At 31.0% G+C, this 19727-nt stretch overlaps 1 long non-coding RNA gene across 1 annotated transcript; it reads left to right on the top strand.

Annotated features, from left to right (window-relative positions):
* Window positions 1–558: 558 nt before the first annotated feature.
* On the top strand, window positions 559–10928 carry LOC139482792 (uncharacterized). Its single transcript, XR_011654956.1, has 3 exons — window positions 559–718; window positions 9403–9574; window positions 10813–10928. It is a non-coding gene; the product is annotated as an uncharacterized lncRNA (long non-coding RNA).
* Window positions 10929–19727: the final 8799 nt, after the last annotated feature.

Below are 19727 nucleotides of genomic sequence, written 5' to 3'. Positions count from 1 at the left end.
AAATCTCATTTATTGCATATTATATGTTTTTCTATAAAGGTCTCGAAATGGGGGACAAACTTGAGATTGATGAACAGTAGTTCCTATCAATCTAACTAATGCAGAAAACTTCACATTGGATATTGCTAATTAATTCAAAGTCAATCACTGGACCATGGTATACGGCGAAGGCTTAAATAAAGACAATAGTAGTATGCCGCGTTTTGTTTGTTTCGTCCTGAAGCATGAAGTTTAATCTATCTTTCTCGTATCCTTATCCTCTCAATAGTTTAGTTTAGTTTAAACATATTTTATTGTTCAAAACAAATGCATTAGACACAACTACTTTGTTCCGTCTTCTCCATAATATACATGAATATACATAATATTTATATAGCACTTTACATAAATTTGTAATTTTCTAATAAGCATGAAGGCATGAAAAATAATTTAAAAATAAATGAGAACTATTGTTATTATAATATTTATACACAAGAAAATAATAGAAACGGCTCAATGGATATCAAACGTTTTAATTTGAATAATCAAACACACTCAAACGAACGGTCCAAAGGGAAAACACCTACCGATAATTGTGTGTTTTTCACTGAGGTTTTTCAATGCCATTCTATTTGGCTAGTTTGTTAATAGTAACGTGCATTGTATATTATTGTGATACGGATATTAAACTCTGACGTTGAAAATACGGATAAAGGGATGAAAAGAATATAGATTTAATGTAAGTATCCTTTTTGCGTTAACTTGAGAATTGAAATCCATTGAGGCGAAACATTATGTTAACCGTTATGAACAACAAATCGATCATTCGAACAATGCAACGTCTGTACTGTTATTTATAAAACAATAACCAGCAAGGTTGTTATCAAAGTAAGAACATTGTGTTTCTTTTATATGTTGATGTACTGCAGAAAATATTACAAAATTGTCATTTGTATCTAAGTTATCATCACCAAACAATAACAAATCAATTGTAACAGGAACGTCTAAGTGGGTCATTTCAGTAAGCATAACATGTCTGTGCGGTGCAAAGTAATTACAATATAATAAATAGTGTTCAGCACTTTCACTAGTGTAACCACATAGACAATATACATCCTGTACTAAATTGGCCTTGTATAAATCCGCGCTATGTGCACTGCACCTATTGCAAAGCCTTGCATGTAATATAGATAATAGTTGCGCTTGAATCAGAAGACTTTTCTAAAGATTAATTCAAATCCATGTGAAAAGATTTTTTTACAAAACATCTAGAACATGTAGCTTCATAAGTGCAGTGTCGAAAAACATAATGAGTTCTTATAGGTAAAAACAAAACAAAGTAACACAAATTACGACATGACAAATATTGTCAGTCTTCAAGAAATGTTGATCACCTGGCTTGCAATAACGTTGGAAATGAATAGTTTACAAGGATGAAAATCGACAAATGACAACGAAACAACAGATTTGTTTTTTTTCCCATTGAGGTATGTCTTCTGTAACTATCCAGATGGTTATATAAAGACAAACACAGATCAATTATTGTTCTGTGCCTAAGAATATATCTAACCCATCTATGATTTTACCTTCTTTTTAGTATATTTCATGGTGCTTTTATTACCAACATTCATTAGAAAGAAGGTTTCTCTTTAATTTTCTGAATTTCATTTGTTTTGCTCAAACATCGTTCAGAGTCCAAAACACGGACAAAGCAATACATTCATCGAATAATTTATGAATGCTTTTAATACCCGTTGAAGTCCGGGTATTTGAAAGAAATATACAACCCATTGAAAGCCTAGTATTTTTGCGAAAAGTATATGACTAAAAATGAAATAAATGATAAAATGAATAAAACAGTGAAGAATCACTTAATAATAGGTCAAAACATACAAAATATAGATCATACATCTATCTGTTTTGAATTTTCATACCTATAATATAAATGTAAATGTTAATGCATAAATCAAGTACTATGGCCCAGTTGTTCAAAAGTGTCGTTAAATCTTAACGCAGTCGCTAACTAATCAATGCGTTAAATATTGTTGTTCAAAAAATGTTAACGACAATTTTAGTTAACGCAGTGTTAAAATTTAACGATGTGATTAAAAAAATAAAATTCCCACAATTCTTTGAAAAATTAAACTTCCTGTATTAATCAACATGGCTGCAAAGGTGTCTGCAAAAACTACAAGGGTAAGAAAACTCAACCTCACTGCAATTGAGAGTAATTTGATTAGTGAGCTGGCTACAACCGACCTTGAATTACTCCAGGGGAGGCATTCCCCAGAGGTTACTAATGCTTAAAAGCAAGAAATGTTGAAAGACATAACAAGTAAAGTAAATGCCTTGGGGTGTGTCTCAGGACAGAGACAGAGGTTAAGAACCGTTGGAGAAACCTGACTCGTGGGGCCAAGCAGAAATTCACAACAGTGCAGAGTGAAAGAGGAGTTCCCAGTGGTCAGAAAACTTTAATTGAGGGTGACAATTAACAGTTTATTTATCCATGTCATCTTTAATGAATAACAGAAAGAGCTTATATCTGGCATTTTCAACTCCCCCCCCCCCCCCAGTTTTAAATAACCCTATCATAACTTTTCTTTTAATCTTGTCTGGTTTTCATGACCACAAGAAACTAAAAAAATATTTTGAATTTCTTTTATTTTATCATCAGGCGGGTTTGGCAAAACTGTAAATTGAATTAGAATAGGTAGAGCAAGTGATTTAATGACAGTGATCTTTCCCATATATACTAGTCAACAAAAGAAACGATACAAGACTTTTTTTTTCAAATTAAAGATAAAGTTTTCCGTTCATTGGACCAATATTGAAGGAAGTAATACTTAATCATTATGGAAATATAAATCCGTTTAAAAAATTTTTTTTTTTTGGTTTTTGACGTTTTTTCGCGATTTTTTTTTTTTTACAAAATTTACATAAAACGACAATTTTAAAAACAGAAGTTCCAACTAATGATGCCAACCTCTCATTTAAAGGTAAAGACAGTGTTTGCCATCAATTTGTTTTTAAAAATCATACGGTTTCTTCGTTTTTTAGTTAAGCAAAGTTCGGCCCCACGAGAAATCGTTAAAATGTATACATTATCAACTTATTTACCAAAGACAGTATGTGTAAAGTGAAAAAGCGGTAACAATCTTAAAACTAATACGAAAGGTTCCAAATTTACTGTGTATTGTTTTCATATCTAAAGCATTGATTTGAGACGAAAAAAAAAAAAAATGTTTTGCAATTTTTGAGATTTCAAAAAAAACCTTTTTCCCAAAAATTAAAAAAAAACGATATTTCAACCCATTAGTTACAACATGAACATAACTTGATTCGCATATTGAATATTTTTAAACAAATTTGAAATTTTATTTAGTACTTAGAAAATTATGTGTCGATTTTTTAATCAACTTTCCGCAAAACCAATTTACACCCTATGATCGTTTACACGGAACTTAGACACTTTCCTAAAAGTTTTGATTTCATTATCACATGTGCATATATTGCAAATGAAAGCTTTTTAAAATAGTGTATATCATTTTGTTTTATATGTAAAACTTTTTGATAAATTTTATTTCAAAGTCGTGTATCGTTTCTTTTGTTGACTAGTATATGTTAAATCTCAATAAACCCAGGAATTTAGTAAGCTCTGTATTTTTTGTATTTTTTTTTTCTACAAAATTTACAAGCGTTTTATTTTCACTGAACAGATCAAATTTTATTCCTAAAAGTTTAAATTTTCCTGAATGATTCCAGTTCAAATTTCTTGTAGTTGTTAGTTTATCCTTTGAGTGAATCTTAAACCCAATCCATATGCCTTCAGTTTTATCAAAAGTCCCGCACACTCAGAACATTTTTCTAAAGTATATAAAAAAAAATTCTAAAGTATATAAACATTTTTCTAAAGATTGCTCATCCTCGTCAGATAAGAGACATGAGTCATCTGCATACTGGTTTAGTAGATACTCAGAATCATTTAATTTCATACCATTTATATCTGGGTTTTTTTTAAGTGCAATAATTTACCAGTTGACAGTGGGGATTTCTATGGTTTTCTTCGGTCCAATAATTTGGAAAACCCGTTGAATGGTCTGGTAATAAGTTTAACCACATTTAGCCAACCACTCAATCATACGAAATTGAATCAAACAAAGCAAACGCTTTTTGGTTTTCCAAATTTAAAAGCTGATAAATAACCAGACCGTAATTACAAAAGGATAATGCAAATTGTGAAAATTATTTAATTATGAAAAAACACATTTCATATGACATTTGTTCCAGAACAAGATCATTGATTTCATCCATCGAAATAAAAAGAATTATTTTCATTAAGAATTTATATCAAAAGAAAAATGAAATACAAGAAATGTTTGTTTGTATCTAGCCCTTTTTTCTCGGAAGTTTCAATTCATTGAACGTTTAAAGACTGCCATTATTACCTCAATAATTTCCTATTGAAAGATATTATAGAAATGAAAAATTATTCTTATGTTCTTCTCAGTTAGTACAATAATAAAAATATTAATAATAATCATAATTAAAAATAATAATAAAAAAATAATAATTGTGATAATACTGATAATAATTAATGTGTGCTTTCATAAATCATTCATATCAGATAAATGCTCTGCAGTTTGTGCCAAAATCTCAACTTATGTAGCTTATTTGTTTACAATTCATATGATTCCCCCTGCAACTTGGCTGTCCTTGGCGCCGAAAACAAGCCGCTTGTGTCATAGCAAAATACTTATGGGGTGTTCAAGGTGTAACCAGAGGGTTTTTTACGTTGTGTATTTTCTGTGTCAACTTTAACATATTTTACCCCAGACCGTGTAAAGAGTAGGTATCGGAATCCCGAGTCTCTGATCCTTCATGTTTGGCTTTGCAAAACTTAACACTAGCAAGTTTTCATTGTTTATTAGCAAATTACATAATTCAACAAATATCAACAATTTGTAAAGATAAAAACATGAAACATGAATATGAAAAGCAAGTTAAAATTGACATAAAAGTGACATAGCTTAATCTGTCATTTTAACCTTAATGCTGCATGCATTATAATTCTAGACACAATAGCGACATTGTGTCTAGATGCAGTGAAATGCATAACACCTTTCGTGTAGACAGTGAGCAAGGTCTGTGCAAGACCAGTTAGTCAGCGAAGTCTGTGCTAGACCTTTCGTGAAGACTGTGACTGAGGTCTGTGCAAGACCAGTTAGGCAGTGAGGTCTGTGCAAGACCAGTAAGCTCTTAAATAAAAGCTAAAATGAAAGGTCGTTATTTCAACCAAAGTGGCTTATGAAAACAAGCCCAGTACAATTATTTATCTCAGCACTAATTTAACAAATACGAGACAAATATAAACACTCTACAACTATAAAATAAGTTGCAAAATCTGAGAATAAATTCAATTAATTATAGCACAATAAAGTAACTAAATATGATTGAAATGTTAAACAACAATTTTTATCAATAATTCATATTAACAATAGTAATTAAACGTTAATTTTACAACAGTCAATTTTAAAGGGACATAATACTGTTCCAAAACATAGGGTCGCTGTTACATTCCTCCCACCTTAAAAAAATGAAGCCATGAAGATAAAAAACAAGGCAGGTATGAATCTTCATTATATATACACAGTATTTCCATATATATTGCACACGGTACACAGTCCAATTCATTCACCATTCGAACACTAGAAATGCTGGACAGGTCATGTCCAATATCAGTTATAACACACGTATACTATCTCATATCATCACCATCACTGAAAACAAGTGCTGAAAAATTGAAAAACAAAATTAAACAAATAGTTAAACTGAATCGTCACCCAGTAAACTATTGTGTCAAATGCTATGGAAATAATGTAACTGTATAAAATGTACTAGATATTCTGTATGTGTTTAAGAGATATTTACTATAGAATAAAACAATCATGCAACAACCAGCTCTTTTTATAAAAGGCCAAAAGCGATACGTGAATCAGAGGCTCACATTAGCGTATTAAAACACGTCAATCGGACTGAAACAGTATAATTACTGTATGTGTAAAATAAGACAAATATGATCAAACTATACCATTCTATCTATTATAAACAATCTAAGTTAAGCTTTCTTTAAACCATTTGAAATTTATCATCTATGGTTATCATCTATATATAATTGCATCTACATTCTATAAATATCACTACATACTTTATCTCTGTGCCAATCTATAAATCAGTCTCTTTAAAGTTAAACTGAAATGATTACTCATCATTATTTCATACATAAACACGGCATTATATTTTAAAATCAAAATTAACATCAAATAAGCATAATAACATTTATTTTACAATATTTAGATTTGACAATTTAACTTAACATATTTTACTGTATCAATATCATCGTCGCCTAATGAGATAATAGAGCTTTCTTACAAATTGACGAAAGGTTCGTATGCTTGACGAATCATACGTAAGACTCGTTTTAGGGATCCTTTATTTTGACATATTTAAATAATTGTCGTGGAACTTCGGACAATTATCGTGCATGCAACGACACTTATTAAATTGGATTTTTCTTGAGATATATTTAGGATTTCGGGACGTACGATAGCTTAGAATATTATTATTTATACCACCATGTCGAAGGAGATAACACTACAAAATATTCTGAATATACTGTAGTCAGACGAAAAAAATGCCCCTAAACGACTAAAAACCGGCCCCTCCCCCACTCTTCAATATTACAATGTTGCACTGTTTAACCTAAGAAAATGTCTAAGCAAATACATTGTCTTCCCTATCAGAAACACAAATACTTCCTTGATTCAAAATTTGCAACGCTCAAAATAATAAAATGAAAATGAAATAAAGAAAAGATGATCTTCTTACTATGCCATATGCTGGTGCTCAATTCATAACTTTTGAATCATCGCCTCTCCCCTGGTAATATTCATTGTCCTCTATCCTAAATGTGTATATATGATACACCGGAGCAATGGAACGGTTATTTTAGCGTATAACTGCGTTTTACCTATAGTCCTAAAACATTCATGAAATATTAGCCACTGGACGATAAGTGATAATTTCGCGTCTATCTTCCAAACATGTGTACTGTTAAATCGTCATTATAAAATCCACAATTTATATGGTGCAAAATTGTAGATTTATTTTCTTTATATACAAAGTCTTTTTTCTAGATTTATTCAACATTACTTTTTAAAAACATTGTAGCATCATGTTTAGCTAATCTCGATATTCCAATGTATTAATTTGCTGAAAGTGTACTGTAACAATTAATGAATGGCTATTATCTATTTTGATTTTATTGAACCATAAAACTAATTTTTGACTCTTCACATTTAATAATCCGCGAAGCAAAATAAATTATTGCCATTCATTATAAATAAATTTCTATCAAAAATAAGGCTCAAAGAACTTTTTATATTATTTATATTATCAATAACAACGTACACACATGTTGGCGTATGAATACACAACAGAGTGCGCGTGTCACCATCAAAATTGACAACATTGAAAATAAAACTAATAATTTTAACCAATCAGAAGACAGTAAAAACACCAAATTTATTTATATAAAAATAAATGTGAATCTTGTCGTTAAATTTAGACTAACGTACTCCAATAATGTCATTGAAATGTTAATCGTGAAACTCGTGCTTAAAAATAAATTCCCGCGGAAATGTGTGTACTCGTGGTTTACGTAAGTAACGTATCGGACGTAAGTGTATTTGACACTATTTTTCTCTGTTTGATTATATTAAAATCGTGTATTATTTGCGATATTATTATTTTTTTAAATAAACTTGATTTAGAAAAGAATGCTGTTTTACTGGATAAAACAAAGACTCTTTTAACTGTTATTGTAGAAATGAAATACGTGCTCCCTTTACGTTCGTTCATATCTTTCGCCCATTTGTAAGAAAGCTCTAGTAAGAAGTTTCGCCTCAGGATCCCACCGCTGCCACCAAAATGTAACCGGATGGGTTTTTACGTTGTGTATTTTCTGTGTCAACTTTAACATATGTTACCCCAGACCGTGTAAAGAGTAGATATCAGAATCCCGAGTCTCTGAAACAATTTGTAAAGATAAAAACATGAGACATGAATATGAAAAGCAAGTTAAAATTCACATAAAAGTGACATAGCTTAATCTGTCATTTTAACCTTTGTCTAGATGCATCATAATTATAGACACAATAGCGACATTGTGTCTAGATGCAGTGAAATGCATTACACCTTTCGTGTAGACAACACATTTCGTGTACACAGTGAACAAGGTCTGTGCAAGACCAGTAAGTCAGCGAAATCTGTGCTAGACCTTTCATGAAGACTGTGACTGAGGTCTGTGCAAGACCAGTTAGTTAACGAAGTCTGTGCTAGACCTTTCGTGAAGAATATGACTGAGGTCTGTGCAAGACCAGTTAGGCAGTGATGTCTATGCAAGACCAGTAAGCCCATAACTAAAAGCTAAAATGAAAGGTCTTTATATCAACCAAAGTGGCTGATGAAAACAAGCCCAATACAATTATTTATCTCAGCACTAACTTAATAAATACGAGACAAATATAAAATAAGTTGCAAATTCAACAAAATCTGAGAGTAAATTCAATGAATTATAGCACAATAATGTAACCAGAGACATATTATACATATGTCTCTGATGTAACTAAATATGATTGAAATGTTAAACAACAATTTTTATCAATAATTCATATTAACAATAGTAATTAAACGTTAATTTTACAACAGTCCATTTTAAAGGGACATAATACTGTTCCAAAACATAGGGTCGCCGTTACAAAGGGTAAATTTTGTGCAACGTTTTTTTTTATTTGATATGCATCTATTTGTGTGTTTTCTAATTTGACATTCAATCGTGTATTTAGCTTTTATGCATTAAATTGTTTTCTTGCTCATCATGAAATGCGTTTGTTTAAACATTCTCCCGTGCAGATAACCCATCTCCTTTTATCTCCCTTATTCTGTTAATTTCGGTGTCGGTTCCGTTCGCCCTGATAATATGTTCGCCCTGTGTCTGTTCGCTTATCGAGTCCGTTCGCCCTGAATGAAAAAAAAATGACAAAAAAATAGGTAAAAATCAAGAATATAATGAGCAATAGTATAAAAAAAAGAGAAAATGACCTTCACAATTTTGAAATAAAAAACCCATCCAGACCATCAAGATTTTATCTTTAGATCACGGTGATTCTGATACAAATATCTTTGATTTAAACGTTGTGTTCTTGATGAATTAATACTGTTGTAAAAAAAAAAAATTCTTGAAATTATCTTAAAGATAAAAAGTAAAAAATAAGAGTGCAGAAATGAACATTCATCAAATAAAATTGAATAAATAATTTTAAGACTTATACAGTTTGTTCTAATGAGTACACATAACTATTTCAGACCAATTAGAACACACCTTACAGTCCAGTGCCGTGAATGAGGAGATGGAGGATGTATGGAGGAATCGCCTAGACATTCATTTTAATGCCATCAGTTATTCCTCAGTTCCTGCAGCAGCCCCAGTGACAGTTGTTCATGAGATGGTACAGAACAGGACTGACCGGACTGCTAGGTATACTCTAAACTCTAAGTACACAGACATTTGAAAATACAAGGATATAAATGTCTTCTCTCTTTTAAAATAAACTACATCTACACAGGAACATATATATTATGTTAGATATACTGTTCCCAGATCTACATCACTGTGCAATAATATATAGTGGCATTTAAGTAAATATGGTTTTGTTTTTGGTTTTGGTTTTTTTCTTCATCTATTTGCCCTTTTTACATTATTTTATTTGTACCAGCATTAATACTTTATAGCATAAAATGTTTAAGAATGATATGTGTATATTCAAAAATGTTCAGTCTCCAAGGGAAATATAGGTTAAACTGACATCATTGTTGGTACTATAGATCTTCTATTTATGAAGAATTGGTGTTATCGTACATAAAACATATTCACAATAACAACAATTATTACATTGGTTGCAATGAATTACATTGATTTCCCAGTTAGATAAATCCGATAATTTCACATGTGAAATAAACGTGGTTATTTCACTCTCTGACGTCATACAACAATAGGCGTTGTCAAGACGTCGATAACGTCGAAACAAAACATGCGTAGGAAAACCATATAGTTCCTTACATTTTCTACATTAATTTCATAAATATAAGCAATTTGACAATGTAATAAAAAGTATAACTAATCGCCGTATTTGAATATCAAAAATAAGACAACTTGTGACCGAACGCCGCTATGGATTAAACTCGTGCTGCGCACTCGTTTAATCCATGCGTCGTTCGGTCACGCGTTGTCTTATTTTTTATATTCAAATACGGCGATTAGTTATACTATAAGTCACTCCAACATAAAATGAAAAGTGGTCCAAGACATAAAGCATCAATCGTTTCAACTTTTAACAGATTCTTGTGAAACATAAAAGGGGGAGGAGTCAAATATTCACTAAACAATAAATAAAATAAAGTTGAATGGTTGATGTCTAATAAGTAAGTGGTAGTTATGTTCCCAGGTTAAGTATCGTTTCATTACTAATCTAGAAGTAGACCTGTTTACAAGAACATAAACAAGTAAATGAAGCCCGAACAGATGCGGAGGGGGGGGGGGGGGGGTACTTCCTTCCTATATCTTTAGTGGTAGGAATGTACCGCAAAACAGGGTTGCCTTTTCATGCCCCGCTGGTTACACAGGGTCCCTTTTTATGTCCTGCTGGTTAGAAAAGGGTCGCTTTTTAAGGCCCTGCTGGTGAATACTATTTTATGTTTTATCTCCTTGTTTTCTAGATCTGATGAACAGGAACAACCACAAAATAAAACCAAGAATAAGACAGCTGATGATATATACAGTCTGCAGTGTCAAGTTTTGGAGAGAAAATTGATTAAAACAAACCTCCAAATTCAGTTATGCTAATAATGAAAGACTTCACAGCAAGCTTGATGAAAATCTTACTGCTGGGTTTCTGTCTGTCATGGAGCAGTAGAATATAAAGATTCTATTTCTAGTGTTAACCTGTTCTTTTTTTAGTTTTTTTTATCTTTAATATATATTATACATATAAATATGTTGACTCTTTGTCTGCTTGATTTTTTATTTTCCACTGGCAAAAAAAGTTATAAACAGGAGTGCCCACACTAATATGATCAACTGCTTTCTGAGGCTGATTAACATTCAATTTATGCAGAAAGTCTTTAAGATACAATTATAACTACAAATATCACAAAAACTGTATGAATGACTATACGGTATATGTATTATTCCTAGGTGAGGTCAGGTGAACCATGTTTTGGTTGCCTTCAGCTGTTGTCTGCTCTATTGTCAGGTTGGTGTCTCTTTGACATATTTCCCATTTTCATTCTCAATTTTACTTATTGATATGAAACCTAGCAATTATTCAACAGACCAAACCCTGTCTTACCTATAAATAATGATTGAAAATTTCACATGACAGACAAATAAACTTAACTGCCATCGCTGAACCATGAAATTGAGGTCGATGACAAAAGTCACAAGATAGATTTAAACTTCGTAACATAAAGTGTCTGTACATACAATTAATGAAGGAAGCATAACTTCTACCTCTAGAAAAATAAAGAGAGACAAAATAAAGTGGAAAGGTAATTAAGAATTTAATGTGTGAATTTAATTGGTGAAGTACATCTGAGTGATGTGATCCCTAATTCTCCTTCCATCATTGGCTCCATTGTACACTGCGTCTACATTAGGCATCTCCTCTTCTTAATCTTCTGACAGTTTGATCAGGCTCATTTATCCACAGAGCTATATTGTGCAGAATGGCACAGCTCATGATAATGCTACACGCCTTTTCAGGTTTCATACGAATCTATAATAAAAGTTAAAAAAAAAAAATTAAATTCATTAAAAAACAATATGAACTTATGACATTAGCAGTCTTATTGACTATTCCAAAATCTTTATTACACGTTTTGTTCCATGGTTGTCGAGTGTTGGTGTTATTCATTTTTCTATAGATTAGACTTGGTTACCTTTTTGAAATGATTAACACTAGTCATTTTTGGCCCTTAACAGCTTGCTGTTTACTGTTATGCAAGGGGTCCGTGTAACACTTATCAATTCAAAGTTTTAAAAAGTTTTGAAATTTTAGATTTTTGGAATTTTGATCAAAGTTTTAAAATATTAAAATAATTCTAAATATCGTTTATAAATTTGATAGTTTAGGAATCAAACTTTTAAGATACTAAACCTTACGTGCAATTTTGATCATTTCTCTTTTTGAAAGTTTGATTTTTAAATTTTTAATTAAAATATCAAAAATAGAAAAGGGGCGATGTAAATTAAGGGATGATAGAAATAAAAATATTCAAAGAAGAGTCTCAATATATATAAAAAAAAGAAGATGTGATATGAATGCCAATGAGACAACTCTCCACAAGAAACCACAATCACACAGAGATTAACATCTACAGGTCACTGCACGGCCTTCAACAGTGAGAAAAGCCCATACATAATATTCTATGCATTGCATGTATGTTATCTATTTAAGATACAAGGGCAATAACTAAATAAAACAATTTAGAACAATTTATATGTCTCTTAATTTAAGGATTCAGATAATGAAATGTCATTACCAATATAATTAATTGTTCTAAAAGGCAGAACTCTTTTACAAATTAATTACTCAGTGCTGATTTTGAAACGCATCAAAAGCATTGATTATAAAACGTACAATTTAAACTTCATAAAAATCTTGCAAGAATTGTACATATAATTGTTAAAATTTCATAGCAGATTTTGGCACTATAAAATACCATGTTTTTATTTGTAAAGAGAAATATATTTTTTTTATTTTCAGTGTCCAGAAATTAGAACGTCAAATTGTGAGGGCTGCATGCAAATGATAAGCAACCAATATATTGTCAGAGCTACCTTCAAAAATATTAAATTCAGAGTTTTTCAAAATTGAAGAAAAAATTTAGAAAAGAGAGATTTAAAATATGTGCGTCAGTTAATGTATTGAGAGAGAAGAAAACTGCGTCCTGCTTAACCTAAAAATCAAGCAAAATTTCACAGAATATTGGATGGTATAGGTGTTGTTGGAAATAAAGATGATGACTTTGTATTGTGTAACTATCCAGGAAGCGGGATAATTTTATTACGATGCGAGGCTAATGCAAAATTTCTGTGTACAATGTCAGAAGAATTTTTTGATGATGGTACCTAGTCAATCATTTAGTTGTTATAATGAAAAAAAAAATGGCGCAATTAGATGATTATTTTTTTGGCGCAAATGATACCTATAGTTTTGAAAATTAGGTGGCGCAAAAGATGTATTGGCGCAATTAAGTTGTGGCGCAAATGAGTTACTTTTTGCGCAAAAAGATATCGCCCGTAGATGGAACGTCTGATATACATACACCAGACATACCAATACAGGTGAATTTTACCTGTTTAGAGGTCTTCAAAGAGGGGGTGCATTGCATATGCGCTACTTTTGAAAAAAAAAAATCCAATCTTTTATTTGCGCCAAAACAATAAAACTTCAATAATATAAAACGCAGGGGCGGATCCAGGATTTTTGAAAGGGTGGGCGAAGTAATTTCGGTCCCCATTGTTAATTTTCTAATTTGGATGGTGAAGTTCCTTTGGCAACATCTTATGGTTTTTGTAATTCACAACTGGTTCACTATGTCCGTGTCTATTGTGATGTTTTTTATTTGAACGAAAGTAATCTATGTATTACTAGTAAATTATTAAGCCAGGTATTTCGTTACCACAAATTACTCAAAACCTTTACTAAATTTGTCCATAGTTATAAAGATTTGGGTTTGAAGTTTTGTTGAAACTTATTTCAAACGAGATAGCACATCCTTATTTTAACGGAAATGTTGTTTACCGTGCCCGAAATTTTAGAAACGATCCTGGTAAACTTATCGATCCTTTAAATACACTTATTCTTAAAGGTTACCATTCAAGACTGTAATCATATTAGATTATTTGCAGATGGCATCTCTTAATATGCCACTATTGGTAATTACTATGATACTGTTTCTATGTCTTTGACTGATGATCTTGGGAGGATCAAAACATTGGCTGAAAACTTGGCTGTAACCTTTAATCCTTCCGAAACAGAAACCCTTTTATTTTCTAGAAAAGATACCAATCCTTCTCTCACCTAGGTCTCAACTTTGAGAGTAAGGCTAATTGGCAATTACATATAAATGAAATTTATAAAAAAGCATGTTCTAAATTATATTTATTAAGACAAGTAAAATATAGTTTGGATAAAAATATACGTAATACAATTTATACAGCATTTATTTGCCATATTCTAGAATATGCAAACATTATATTGGATAATTGTACTTTACAAGAAGCTAACTTATTAGAAAGTGTTCAAATTGAAGCTGCTCGTATAATTATGGGTCTCCGACGTACAACTTCTCTTAAAAAATCATACACTAAAATATGTCTGAAAAATTATCAGACAGAAGGAAGAAGCATAAAGTTACTACATTTTATAAAATAAAAAATGGATTTTCTCCAAGTTACTTGATATATTTATTAGAACCTTGTCTTCTCAAACCAAATGATTACAATCTTAGGAGAGACTCTCATAATTATAAGGTGCAGAACAGTTTCATATAATTATAGAAGTTTCATACCATCTGTTGAAAAACTCTGGATACTAATGCAAACAATGCTTTGTCGATTAACCAGTTCAAATCTGTACTTGATAAAATATATAAACCAAAGATGCCTCCTAAATATTTTTGTTCAGGTATGAGAAATTTTAATATTATTTATTGTCCATTACGAAACGATGCAAGTAATTTAAATTCTCACTTGTTTCATGATCTTTTGATAGGTTACCTTTCTGTCTTAAATGTTTATATAAATGTGAAGACAATCAACATTATTTTTTTAATTGTCCATCACACACTTTTAACAGGATCACTCTTCTTGATAAACTGTCTGCTTATGGAGTTGATGTTGATTCAAAGTTAATACTTTTTGATGGTCAATCTATGAGTAATGAAGACAATACGCAGATAGTTAAGGCTGTTCGTGAATACATAAAAAATTCAGAGAGATTTGTATAATGAAATGTATTTTAAAAGTCCAAAACAATATCATTTATTTATTCAATTTGTATATCTTTAATTTCTTAAATCTATTTTTTCCCTTATTATTAATATTCTTAATTCTTTTTATATCATAACGACTCTTTAATGTTTCAATATGGTTATTACTCGCTGCCGTTATTCTTCAGATGCAATAATTTAAAAAAAAAATAAGTACAAAAAAAGTCATGATAACAAACATTTTGTTTTAAAAATGAGTTATTTAATTTATGATTTTAAATAGCTGACTGGAGACCATTTTAATTAATATGAGTCCTCTAAATCAATGTTGGAGTTTATTACCTAGAATATTAAAAAAAAATCATCTATAATTAATTTTTTCTTAGTTAACAATTTGAAGCATTCTTCAAATTGTCATACTTTTGATCTGAGTTAACTATTATTACTGTTTTGTCATTATGTTTGTGTATGTCTTGCTTTGTTTGAATGTAATATTGTACCTTGTTTTGTGGAGAGGGCTTACATAGGCTAAGCCTGTTGCCCAATCCAATTCAATTGTTTTGAATAAAATTTTGTTTAAAAAAAAAAATACAAGCAAACAAAAAACAAACAAAAACAACACTGTAATTAAATCGGTGAACATTGTTTTTGTTGGTATTAAAATTGATTTTGTTATCATTATTATTGTTATATACATATACACATTCATAGATCTACAGTCTATGGATAGCTGTATATTGACATTGCACAAGGTCATGTTTTTCTATGACTCTTTATGATGTCTTTATACTTAATCCATATCATGGTGGATGTGTACCGATTGATAATTTAGTCTTAGATGCTTGATTGTTTTTATTAGTTGTTAATGGCTTTAAACTAGCTGTCAGTAACTGTGAGTACTCGCAGATCTGTACTTAGTGCCTTTTTGTTGTTTGGATGTAAAAGTACCCACCACGCCCACTTGTGTTTGTAGTACTTGTATTTTTTCTATCATCTGATGAATTAATCCTTTTAAAAATGATTTCTATAGTTCGTTCTTGTGTTGTACTGTTACTGTTACACCACTGTCCCAGGTTAGGGGAGGTTTGGGATCCCGCTAAAACGTTTATCCCCACCACATTCTGTATGTATGAGCCTGTCCCAAGTCAGGAGACTGTAACTCAGTAGCCCTGGTTGTCGATTGTTAATGCGTTGCATATTTGTTTTTCATTCATTTTTTTGTATATTAAATAGGCCGTTAGTTTTCTCGTTTGAATTGTTCGGGGACTTTTATAGCTGACTATGCGGTTTGGATTTCGGGTCTGAAAGCCGTACTATGACCTACAGTTGTTATTTTTTGTGTGATTTGGTGTCTTGTCTCATTCGCAATCATACCACATTTGTTTATAATTAGTAATTGAAGAAGAACAATGCCAAAATGTATTATAAAGGGCAAATATACATAAATGCATATATTAACTGTAAGACATTTCCACAATTGGGACACAAATAAAAAAATTGTCAAAAAAATTGGGGTTGTCACCAATGTGGAAAATAAGGGTATAAGCCAGATTGCTAGCCTCCAAATAAATCAGCATCAGACTTTGATGTAACTAAGAATAATGACCAATCTGATTCAACTGAAAGTGAAATTGAGTATGAGACTGACATTGGTGATCATGGTGATCCTAGTGTAAGCCCACCTTCACAGTTCATATTGCAGCCTACAAAAACATTAACATAAATATCAACAGATGTCAGTTAAGTTCTCAATACAGACACTGATCCTGCTTTACAAGAGAAAAAAAACAAAAGACAACACAAAAACAAAAACAAAGCAAAAACAGAACCAAAAGGTCCAATTGATGAATTTATTACGAATTCTGAAACAAAAAGACCTGGACAAAATTATGCCTACAGATGAATATCACAATAGAGGAACTGGCTGTAGTAAATATTCCAAAAAAAAAACAGTGCTTTACCATATATTATTGTTTTTCAACATATTTTTTTTTATCAAAACATGCCTTCTATTAAATAAGTGATCAAAATGATTTATGCACGTATATATATATATCTGTAGACATTCCTATTTTATCTATACATATGATAAACCAAAAAAAAAATATGTCGCAGTGTTTGACACAACACCCTTAGGCCACACCAATTTAATTTCTTGTTCTACGGATTTTTGGACTCCAAAAATTGAGGAGAGCGAGCGAGCGATTTGAAAATTTTAATAAAACAATATTAAATTTGCATTTTTTGTTAACATAAAATAGTAGGTTTTGACTATATTAAAACTTGATTTATCACTTGTACCTAGACATTTCTTTAATTTTGAAGAATTTTTTCCTGTTCAACAAGAAATAATTGAATAATTAAATCTGGTCTATGTATGTGTGACTGACAATGAGACAATTCTCCATCCAAGTCATAATCAGGTTCAGAACAACCCCATAATGTTATGAATATCCCTTTATGAGGGGTCAATTAAAGTTATAATATATATTTTAATGTAAAAACACTAAGTACAAAAGGGCTAATTAAAGTTATAATATATTTTTAATGTAAAAACACTTTTTAAAAGTACAAAAGGGCTAATACTTTCCCATATAACTATAATATCTATATGGTATTAAATGGTCAAAACATGTCCAAGTTTAATATTATTCAAAATAAGTTAGAAAAGTTGTTTAAAATATAATGTATTTCTCCTCTTTTTGAGTAAAAAATTCTAAGTTTTCAAAGGTTTTGTATAGTAGCACTATACAAATCCTTAGTATTTCTATTTTCTTTTCTACAACAGTAAACATGGTAAAATCACCCTTCAAAGTTCAAGGTCCTTTTCTGAGGGATAACCTGATAATAACAAACATAAGTGAAAGTACGGCCTTTTACACAGAGCTTTGATCCAGACCAAACAGCAAGCTATAAGGGACCATAACTTTGTACACAATTCGAACAGGAAAACCAACGATCTAATTTATATTTCCAAACGGGAAAATACCAATGAAGTTTGAACCACATCAACAAACGATAACTGCTGAACGACAGGTCCTTGAATCAATCAGGACAGGTGCACAAATCTGCAGCGGGTATGACCGTCAGCATACATTATAATTGCAGTTGAAGGCAATCATTCAGAAGTTATGTGTACTTATTTTAACAACGAACATTTTTTGATAGGGATTATAAGTCAGGGGGAAAGAAACCAATGTTTTGTTATGTACAGGTATTTCCGCTGTTACCCACTTGGAATTAATTGGTTTCATGCTGAAACAAATACTCTCACAGATATTTCCAGTATCGTGGGGTACTTATAGGTTTAAAATCGTTATATAAAGGTTATGCTGTGATTTTTAAAAACAAATGTTGAGATCTTTTTTATAATATTAAAAAAAAAAAACGGTGAGGGAAATAGAAACGATTACATTTCCGGATGCGAGAAGCGGGAATATAATAAAAATAAAAAAATTCTGTTTTGAAAAAAATAGGTGCGGGCGGGTCCGTCGAACAAGGAATTAAATTGGTGTGACCTTAGATATAACATATAACAAATGATTTGTATATAGATTTTTGTCAACATAAAATAGATCATGAATAGGGTCACTATCTTTTCATAAGAAATAACTAGTATAATGGTTATACATGCATACGTTATATAAATTTGTGTTATAATCATATAGGTAAATTGATATATACGTAACGTTGCATAGTCCTGTTAATATTTAAATATTTTTATTTATAAAGATATGCAACTTTATTCTCAACGTCTCACTTTCTGAAAAGTATTTTAAAAGTATATAGATCATTAACTATAAACTCAATTCTTAACGCATTTAGAAATATCCAACACAATTATATTGCCTTATTTACGGTATGTTAATATGAAGTTTGTACCTTTAACCAAAACAACAGAGACCATCAACAAAAATATACCCAGTAAAGTAATTGGGAAAAAAGCAAAATAACCATGGGTAAATAGAGACCTGAAAAGACTCGTAAGAAAGAAAAACAAACTCTATAAAAAGAATAGTCATTACTAAAATTACAAAAATAAATACAAAGAGATAAAGACCAAACTTCAAAAAGAGATGAGAATAGCATACTGGGCATACATCGAAAATATGATCTTTGACATCGATGTAAAAGAACCAGACCAGCATTGCTTCAACAAACAACCTAAAAAGCTGTACTCCTATATAAAAAGCCAAAGAAAAGAAAACACCGGCATTGCATCTTTAAGAAGCGAAGGCACCCTCCAAACAAACCCCTCTGAAAAAAGCAAACATATTAAACCAGCAATTTCAAACTGCTTTCACATCATAAACTAACACAGAAATACCAACGAAAGAAGCTAGTATATACCCTAAAATGGATCTAATTAACATCAGTCAGGAAGGTGTATACAAAATCATAAAAAATATAAACACCAATAAAGCTACAGGACCAGATACTATCTCTGGCCAAATACTGAAGGAAAACATTGAAATAACATCAGACATACCTACAATCATTTTCGACAAATCTCTTCAGACAGGCAAAGTACCATCAAACTGGAACCATGCAAACCAGTATTTAAAAAAGGAGACAAACATCATCCTAGTAATTATAGACCAATCTCACTTACCTGTATTTCATGTAAATTACTTGAA

This window comes from Mytilus edulis, chromosome 7 (assembly GCF_963676685.1).
Source record: "Mytilus edulis chromosome 7, xbMytEdul2.2, whole genome shotgun sequence".
Taxonomy (NCBI): Eukaryota; Metazoa; Mollusca; class Bivalvia; order Mytilida; family Mytilidae; genus Mytilus; species Mytilus edulis.
This window is presented reverse-complemented; position numbering and strand designations above follow the sequence as displayed.